This window comes from Rhinoderma darwinii, chromosome 1 (genome assembly GCF_050947455.1).
Source record: "Rhinoderma darwinii isolate aRhiDar2 chromosome 1, aRhiDar2.hap1, whole genome shotgun sequence".
Classification (NCBI taxonomy): domain Eukaryota; kingdom Metazoa; phylum Chordata; class Amphibia; order Anura; family Rhinodermatidae; genus Rhinoderma; species Rhinoderma darwinii.
In genome coordinates, this window is record NC_134687.1 from 385990816 (window position 1) to 386001519 (window position 10704).

Below are 10704 nucleotides of genomic sequence, written 5' to 3' on the forward strand. Positions count from 1 at the left end.
TAGCTGAGTCTTGTAGATCAATCTTCAGCTAGAACAGGAATATTATTGCATGTCTTATAGCCATGCTGCAGTCTTGAGTCTGCTGATACCTTGTGGCTCATGGGTACCTCAGGAACTTACAAATAGGCATTCTTACCACAGTATCACATATGAGAAAGAGGCATAAGTGTTCTTAACACATGTAATCCTACAAATGCTACAGCTTTCAATGAAAAATAAGGTATTGTAGAATGTTTTGTACTTACTATACATAGAGATTACTTCCTGCAGATAGTTTTAGTGTATTGCAGCTCCATGTTGCTTTTGTATAACACGCAACTACAATAAATTTTTTATTAAAGTCAGAATTAAGATATCGTGCAAGATGACATGACAAAAACACTACTGTACTGTATTTTGCATGTTTTAGCATTTTCCCCTCTGCAGGCTCTATTTCATATTCTCAGTTTTCTCTAAGCTAGTGGGCAGAGCCTAACAGCTATCATGTCTTCTATACACTGCATGCAAAAAAGAGGAGAATCCTTCTCTCCTATCTCTATCTATCAAATATATAGAATGGAAGACTCAGCATGGTGGACATCATGCAGTAGTAATGAGCAATATAGCTGAGAATCCAGCACTGGGGTGAGATAAAAAATTAGTAGAAGCTGCAGCAACATCTGTGTGTATCTCTCTGTCTCTCTCTTAGGGCCATTCACACGAACGTGGATAACGTCCATGTGCTGCGCATGGAAATCATGCGCAGCACACGGACCCATTGATTTCAATGGGACTGTTCACACATGCGTGAGTTTTCACTCAGTAAGAGTCTGCTGCGTGAAACTCACTGCATGTCCTGTATTTGTGCATTTTCACGCACCTACGCGCCCATTGAAGTAAATGGGTGTGTGAAAATATCCGTGTGCAGTGCGTGATTTGCACATCAAGTTGATTGAAAATAATAATAAAAAAAGATGTGCTTTGTGAGTGCGTGAATAACGCATTCCACTTGCACAGCACACTGATGCATAATGCAACACACACGGACCAAATTCATGCGCGTTTTTCACGCGCGTGAATCTGATACGCTCGTGTGAATGTAGCCTTACTCTGATGATGCGCCCTCCTCCCCTGCCCTCTCCATAGACTTCTATGGACATCATGTAACCTGATCCCTCAGTGAGTTTATAATCCATCTAATCTCTCAAGATAAATTTTAGCAGTGAATTGAGAGTAAATGACCAGTACAGGAGGTGGGAGGAGGGGGAAAAGTGGCTGATAATTGGAGAAACAGGCATTTTTCTTTAATAAGATTTATTACAAGGTTTCTTATATTCACTTGTACTATTGGTTTATGCAAAGTTTGTTGAAATGTTAGAAACCATTTAAAAAAACAATTATATGAAAGAATTTGGTGTCAGTTTCAATACGTGACTATATGTGTATTGCCATTCCTAAAATTCAGAGATAGTGGATAGACATACAGTATTTTCTGTTTATCTATGTAATGTAATGAGTGCAGATTTGTTTCATAAATAATTAAGTTATCAGGAAGCTTGCTGTAATCTAGTTTGGAGAAAGGGGCCCATATCCTGCCAGGTTGTCCCAACACTCTCAAACTGAAGACAGCAGCAAAAATAAAAAGGAACCCATCTTAGAATGCAAGCTCCTCGGTACTGGAGATACCTCCCTGTGAATTGTAGTGTGTAGAAATTCTGCAGGCTCATATTAGACCAGCAGAGTATGAAAAGTAAGCAGAGTTACTTGTAATTTTGTACAGAGTAATGGTAAATTATGGTTCAATAAAAAACAAAACAAAAAATAAATAAACTTATTTAATCTCCAAACAATCACAAATTGTCTTCAACATTTAAACTTAAGGAGCTCGGATAAATGAAACCATCTAAGAGTCGCTCATTGAATATTCATAAAGCCCATATATGCAATCATTTATAATGAAAGCATGTAGCCCATTTGAACAAAGATATGCACAAAACATCAGCCTCTGCCATCTTCAGATTACAAACCAATGTAGGCAGGCGTAAATATATAAATCTGTTGTTTTTTTCTTTGACACTTATTTCCTTTCATAACAACTTCACTTTGTTAAACTCAGAATAGAAGGGGTTCTGTTAGAAGTGAGGCATGGTTAAATAGGGAACTTATCTTGCAATCTCTGCATTCTATGCTTAATGTTCTAATAAAAACCCAGAATAATTCTTATTCTGATATGCCTACATGTGGAATTGCAAGTTCAGAGCTTAGTGGGCAATACTTGTGAAGAATGAACTCTCTACCCTCCCATCTCTAGCCTGATCTAGCCCGTGTGCCTGTGTCTTCTCTTTCTTTCCCTCTCTCTCATTGACATCACTGTGCAGGGATATCATTTCTTTGTCCTCGTGAATATAAAACATGCTGCCAGCTGCGGGCCGACACAAGCCTGTCCAGTGGGTGGCGTGTCTGTCTATTCTGAGCCATTGCATCACCATTGCCACTAGATACCACAGCTCTATTCAACCTGAAAAGCGAGGCTTCAACTGCAGGATCGTCACCAAGACATCACTCTCCCAGATTCCGAAAGTGGAATCGCTCCATCTTCAAGTGCTTGGTTATTAGTAGAGATGAGCGAACCGGGACAACCGAACCCGGTTTCGGTCCGAACTTCCGGTAAAGTTCGGTTCGCAGCGAATCCGAACTTCACCGGGTTCGGCCGAACCCGTTTTGACCGAACCCGGTCAAAAACATTATACAAATCGGCAGCCACTTATCTCTATCAATCACTGATAGAGAAAAGAGGCTGCTGATTAAAAATAAAATAAAAAGCATTTCATACGTACCCGGTCGTTGTCTTGTTGACGAGTCCCTCTTCTTCCTCCAGTCCGACCTTTTCTGACGCGGCAGCCTGTGATTGGCTGCAGAGGCCTCTGCAGCCTGTGATTGGCTGCAGAGGCCGCGGCAGCCTGTGATTGGCTGCAGCGCTCACAAGGCTGCATCGTCATCAAGGAATGTCGGGCCGGATGTCGAGAGGGACGCGTCACCAAGGCAACGGCCAGGAGACCGGACTGGAGGAAGCAGAAAGTTCTCGGTAAGTATGAACGTCTTTTTTTTTACAGGTACTGTGATCGGTAGTCACTGTCCAGGGTACTGAAACAGTTACTGCCGATCAGTTAACTCTTTCAGCACCCTGAACAGTGACTATTTAGTGTATGTGCACACACACACTAATTACGTCCGTAAATGACGGACGTATTTCGGCCGCAAGTACCGGACCGAACACAGTGCAGGGAGCCGGGCTCCTAGCATCATACTTATGTACGATGCTAGGAGTCCCTGCCTCTCTGCAGGACAACTGTCCCGTACTGTAATCATGTTTTCAGTACGGGACAGTAGTTCCACGGAGAGGCAGGGACTCCTAGCATCGTATATAAATATGATGCTAGGAGCCCGGCTCCCTGCAGGGTGTTCGGTCCGGTACTTGCGGCCGAAATACGTCCGTCAATTACGGACGTAATTAGTGTGTGTGCACATACCCTTACTGACGTCGCCTACCGTAGCAACGCTGCCGTAATGACGGGTGCACACATGTAGCCACCCGTCATTACGGGGCCTCATGCACACGACCATAAAAACACCCGTTATCACGGGTCGTAATTACGACCCGAAATAGCGGGCCCATAGACTTCTGTTAGCCACGGGTACCTTCCCGTTTTCTCACGGGAAGGTGCCCGTGCCGTTAAAAAGATAGAACATGTTCTATTTTTTTATTTTACGGGCCGTGCTCGTAATTACGACTCGTAACTACGAGCACGGCCGGCCGGCCACGGGCAGCCGGCCGCTTTTGCGAACCGTGCTGTCATTATAATTATAGCAGCACGGCCCGTAAAATAGAAAAATAGAACATGTTCTATTTTTTTAACGGCACGGGCACCTTCCCGTGAGAATACGGAAAGGTACCCGTGGGTAACAGAAGTCTATGAGCCCGTTATTGCGGGTCGTAATTACGACCCGCAATAACGGGTGTTTTTACGGTCGTGTGCATGATGGGAGCACGGCTCGGAAAAACGAACGGCTGCCCGTGCTCATCTCCTGAAATAATCTGTGCTGCCTTAAACTCTGTGGACAGGTCAGGATCCTGTTTCTTTTAAATGCTGCTAGGGAACCCGCTCGATCCACTATATAAGGCTGCGCTACAGTGCAGCATTTAAAAGAAACAGGATCCTGACCTGTCCACAGAGTTTAAGGCAGCACAGAGTATTTCAGGAGATGAGCGTGCAGATTCAGTGCTGTTGTGAACTCTGCTCTTACCATTACGTAGCTCTCAGTCTGTTATCTCTCCTCCACTCCTGTCCTCAAGAACACCTTCACATGATTGGCAAGTCACCACGTAATGGTAAGAGCAGAGTTCACAGCAGCACAGAGTATTTCAGGAGATGAGCGTGCGGATCTTGTGCGTGGTGGTGACTTGCCAATCATGTGAACGTGTTATAGAGGACAGGAGTGGAGGAGATGTAACAGACTGAGCTACGTAATGGTAAGAACAGAGTTCACAGCAGCACAGAGTATTTCAGGAGAGGAGCGTGCAGATTCAGTGCTGCTGTGAACTCTGCTCTTACCATTACGTAGCTCAGTCTGTTACCTCTCCTCCACTCCTGTCCTCAATAACACCTTCACATGATTGGCAAGTCACCACCCCGCACAAGATCCGCACGCTCATCTCCTGAAATACTCTGTGCTGCTGTGAACTCTGCTCTTACCATTACGTGGTGACTTGCCAATCATGTGAAGGTGTTCTGGAGGACAGGAGTGGAGGAGAGGTAACAGACTGAGAGCTACGTAATGGTAAGAGCAGAGTTCGCAGCAGCACTGAATCTGCACGCTCATCTCCTGAAATACTCTGTGCTGCCTTAAACTCTATGGACAGGTCAGGATCCTGTTTCTTTTAAATGCTGCACTGTAGCGCAGCCTTATATAGTGGATCGAGCGGGTTCCCCAGCAGCATTTAAAAGAAACCGTGTTTGTGTATGTGTGTGTTTGTGTATATATGTGTGTTTGGGTATGTGACTGTCTGTTTTTGTTTTTATATGTGTGTGTGTATATATGGGTGTGTTTGTGTATATGTGTTTTGTGTATATGTTTGTGTATATATGGGTGTATTTGTGTATATGTTTGTGTGTAGATGTTTGTGTGTGTTTTTGTATATGTGTATATGTGTGTATATGGGTGTGTGTTTGTGTGTATATATGGGTGTGTTTGTGTATATGTGTTTGTGTATATGTGTGTTTGGGTATGTGTGTTTTTGTTTGTATATGTGTTTGTGTATATGTGTTCGTGTATGTGTGTATAACTGTGTGTGTGTGTGTTTGGATATGTGTGTTTTTGTTTGTATATGTGTGAGTTCATGTATATGTGTGTGTTTGTCTGTTTATGTGTGTGTGTATATCTTGTTGTGTTTGTGTATATATGTGTGTGTCTGTGTATGGTTGTTTGTTTGTGTGTGCGTGTATATATGTGTGTAGGTGAGTAGAAGTATCGGTATTGTTCACATTGATAACTGTTTTTTTTATGTTGTTGCAGATTTTGATGTACCGATTGGACTACATCTACGATTCGTTGGACTACTGCGTAGATCTGCGTTTTTTCAAATTTTAATAAAATGGTTAACGAGGGTTTTGTTGGGGATTTCTTATTTCAATAAAAAAGAATTGTCTTTGTGTTTTTTTTTCAAACTTTATTAGTGCCTAGATAATGGCAGTTGGCTGATTGACAGCGTCCATTATTAAGGCGGTACTTAGTGTTAGCCGGTGCAGAGGCTAGCACTAACCACCCATTATTACCCCGGTACCCACCACCACCAGGGGTGCCGGGAAGAGCTTGGTACGATCCAGTACCCGACCATCTGTTGTGATGGTCGGGTACTGGGGCGGCCGTAGGCTGGTATTATGAGGCTGGGAAGGGCCAAAATCAGTGGACCTTCCCACCCTTGTAATGCTAGGCTGCTGCTGCTGTGTTGTATCGGGCTGGTTATAAAAATGGGGGGGACCCCCACGTCGTTTTTTTTTTGGAATTTAACAAATTTAGCAATAGACGGGTCCCCCACATTTTTAATAACCAGCCATATACAAGGCCGCAGCAGTCTGGCATTACATGGGTGGGAAGGGCCACTGGTTTTGTCCATTCCCAGGCTAATAACACTGTTGTATGTGGCTGGTTATGATAAATTGGGTGGAACCCCATGTCTTTTTAAAAAAAAAAATGTAAATAAATAAATAATTTAAAAAAATGACGTGGGGTCCCCCCCACTTTTATAACCAGCCAGATACAACACAGCAGCAGCAGCCTAGCATTACAAGGGTGGGAAGGTCCACTGTTTTTGGCCCTTCCCAGCCTCATAATACCAGCCTGCGGCCGCCCCAGGGCCCGACCATCACAACAGATGGTCGGGTACTGGATCGTACCTGGCTCTTCCCGGCACCCCTGGTGGTTTTGGGTACCGGGGTAATAATGGTGGTTAGTGTTAGCCTCTGCACCGGCTAACACTAAGCCTCGCATTAGTAATGGATGTTGTCACTCAGACAGCGGCCATTACTAAAGTGGTAATAATAAAATTTGAAAAGAAAAAGACAAAGATATAGATAAAATATTTTATTGAAATAAAGCACCCCCAACACAACCCTCATTAACCATTTTATTGTAGAAAAAAAACCGTCATCGAAGTAGTCCTCGAAACCGACGTAGTCCAAACACCAAACCTGTAAAAAAAAAAAAAATGAAATAAAACATGTCGTAGGCTTAGATTCAGTTTAATGTGTGATACTGACTGTTATACCATGTATAGAAGCCTGCCGTGAAGTTGACTTAGATACAGGGCGCCAGCAGACAGTATCATACATGGCCATACATACATATATACAAATATACATACATATATACAAACATACATACATATATACAAGCATGCACATATATACATGCAAATATACATACATGCAAACATACACACATATATACATGCAAACTATCATACATACATGCATACACACACACATGAAAACATACATACATACAAACAAACATGCAAAGATACATACATACATATATACAAGCATGCACAAATATACATGCAAACATAAATACATGCAAACATAATTACAAACATGCACATATATATATAAACATACATGCAAACATACATGCAAAAATAAAAACATGCAAACATACATACATGCACATCTATACATACATACATGACAACATACATACAAACATACATGACAACATACATACATGCAAACATACATACATGCAAACATACATACACACATGCAAACATATATACATGCAAATATACATACAAACATGCACATGTATACATACATGCCAACATACATGCAAACATACATGCACATATATACATACATACATGACAACATACATACATGCAAATATACATACATACACACACACATGCACATATATACATACATGCCAACATACATGCACATATATACATACATGACAACATACATACATACATACATGACAACATACATACATATATATATATATACACACATGCAAATATACATACAAACATGCATACATACATGCAAACATACATTCATGCAAACATACATGCAAACATACATACATACATACAAATATACACACACACATGCACATATATACATACATGACAACATACATACATACATGACAACATACATGCAAAAATACATACATGCAAACATACATACATACATACATGCAAATATACATACAAACATGCACATATATACATACATGCCAACATACATGCAAACATACATGCACAGATATACATACATACATACATGCCAACATACATACATGCCAAAAAATAATAATAATACGTTCATACTTACTTTCCTCCTGTCCGGCCTCCAGCGATGACGTTTCATCCATGTCGCCGCTGCAGCCTGTGATTGGCTGCAGAGGCGGTCACGTGGGATGAAGCGTCATCCTGACGTGCGTGACCGCCACTACAGCCTGTGATTGGCTGCAGCGGCGAAAGGGATGAAACGTCATCGCTGGAGGCCGGACAGGAGGAAAGTAAGTACGAACGTATAATTTTTATTTTTTTATTACATTTAAATGGTATTTTCCGCGCGCCGAGCATGTACTGTCAAGGTTGCTGAAAGAGTTAGTGCAGCCCATTAACTCTATCAGCACCCTGGACAGTAGCATGCTCGGCGCACGTAAGTGACAGGTTCGGTCAGAACTAGTTCGGTCCGAACCGAACTTTTTTGTGAAATTCGGCGAACTAGCCGAACCGAACTTTTGATAAGTTCGCTCATCTCTAGTTATTAGCTCTGGTGGTAAGTTTCTTGACATTTACTCCTGTTATTCCCTGTGATTTTCCTGTTTTTGAGCCGGCCTTAATTTTGACTCCGCTTGATCTGATTCGCCTGATTTCTGGACCTGACGCTGCCCACCTGTTGCCATCCCAGGTCTATTTGACCACGAGACGTTTCATACGCACTATCTGCAGCCCAACCGTCTACTAGGTAGATCCTTTGGACCGCAACCTGGTAGTCTTACTGGCAAAGTCTATAACTCCTTGTGGGGTTTAAGGCTGAAGAACGGGGGACTCATAGACTCAACACCCCAGGATAGCCAGCACAAACTCAATAATGTTCCCAGTGACTTACATTTTCTGCCGGTGGCTACAAGTTACCACTATGCTGTGCATCTCTGCTTTACCGTTATGCTGTGCAACTCTGCTTCAGATCTTAGAGACGTCATCCAAGTCCCCTGTGGTCAAGGACTCATAGTTTAAATGGACTTTTACACCTGCTTTCTGTGAATGATACAAATCTTCTCTAAATACAGATCCGTGGGCTGACATTGACAAAAAAGAGCCTCTGTTCAAGAATGGTATATGAGCCCCTTGTATTCCAACAGTCGATTTGATGACAGAGGGGGAGGGAGGCTAGCCTTAGAGCAGCTTATTCATGGCTCCCCAAAAAATCCCTCAATAGTGTGTCAACCCAACAGTAATTGTCAGACATGGATGGGAAGCAATGTAGCCTCTAGCATGTAATCTCTGATACCAGGAAACAATATTATTTTTTAAGGTATTTGTGGGTTCCCGTGCCTACAGGCCCCCTGTGTAGCTGTACAGGTTGCACATATGGTATGTTCACCCCATGCACAGATGCCTTTACAGTGCTCAGGAGTATGTTAGCAGGAAGCACTAGAGGAATCCCCATGACTGCAGGATTAGACTAAACAGAAGTTTATTTGAAGTCTGTATATACAAAATGGACGAATATTTAATACAGGCTATTTGTAAAGTTGCTTCAATTTTTATTTTAGAATTATTGGAGCAAGGAACAAAATTGCTGCAAAAGTAGACATATATTTTTATAATATCCCTAATATTGCTCCCTTCTAAAGAAGTAATCCGTTTTTTTTTGGCACTGTTGCCTGATATACGATTATGAAAATTAAATTAGCATTGATTTATAACTGAATATAATGTTATTTTGGCACGTTTATGTCATCACTGTGCCATAATTTGCCCATGTCTCACTGGTTTCTTGCTAGGGTAGGAAATTAATTTATTCTATCAAGGAAGAATTATTTTTTTGTGCATTTCATATCTTCTCTACTTTCACTGGAATTGTTATTGAGTTTTTCAACTGGATGATCTAAATAATAATCTCTGCAGTTAAGTTGAACCCACCAAGTATAATTTTCATAGAATGAATACATGGTGTAATCTGTATTGCGTGGATTTGTCAATTATGTAAATGCCTGCTTTCATGCCTCAGGTGTTCCCTAGTACGTGGAAAGTAAACTACACAATAGGTTTTCACCATTATATTGTGTGTTAAAGTCTTTTGCACAATTCAGCTTGGGCTACACGGCGACAATTTTTTTTTGCAATGTGTCTGTGAATCGCATGCAACTTAGCGTTTGCAACATCGAAAGCCCCCCCCAAAAAAAAATCTGCAAATGAGTCTTAGTCGTATGCTACTTACATTAAAGTCTATGAAAGCAAAGTTGCGTGCAACTTGCCATATGCGACCAAATATCCAGCCGGTTTGTATTTTTTATGACTGTTTTGTCATGTTTGCGTTAAGTCACGTGTCGTAACGCGACCCAGCCACACATCGCCAGGATCAATACATTTTATTATAGCAAATAGGTCACAATATACAAAGGACATACATAAAAGGGCTGTGTCATCGTGTAAACATGGTAAAGGATGTATGTCAGAAAGAATAGAGTGAGGATCATAGGAAAAAATCTAGCACAAAAGGAGATATAGGAAGATGATATGAAGGTGTTTTGGCACCTGATGTATTATTATATGGATTCAACTATATACATCCAACTGTAAGTCAATGACAGTAAGACATATATCTATAAGAATATATTTCTGAAGTGTTTATCTGCGATGCCTGGTTGTGTCAGCATTCATGATTTAATAAGAAATAACCTAGCATTTATTGTGTACCTTTTCATGGAGCACAACATTTGTCTTTTACTGTCAACGACTGATTTGTAGATTCATAAACATCACCATGAGATATATACATTGACAAACCATGAAATATAGTTATTATTTTAATAACATGATAATTTGTTTTAATGTATGCAAATTTACTTGCCATCGTTTAATTTGTAGATATGCCCATTTATTAAATTAAGATCTATAAAAAATGAAATACAACCTTCGTA

At 41.2% G+C, this 10704-nt stretch overlaps 1 pseudogene; it reads left to right on the forward strand.

Annotated features, from left to right (window-relative positions):
* Window positions 1–8794, forward strand: part of LOC142757066 (uncharacterized) — a 48891-nt pseudogene extending 40097 nt beyond the window's left edge.
* The last annotated feature ends 1910 nt before the right edge of the window (window positions 8795–10704 follow it).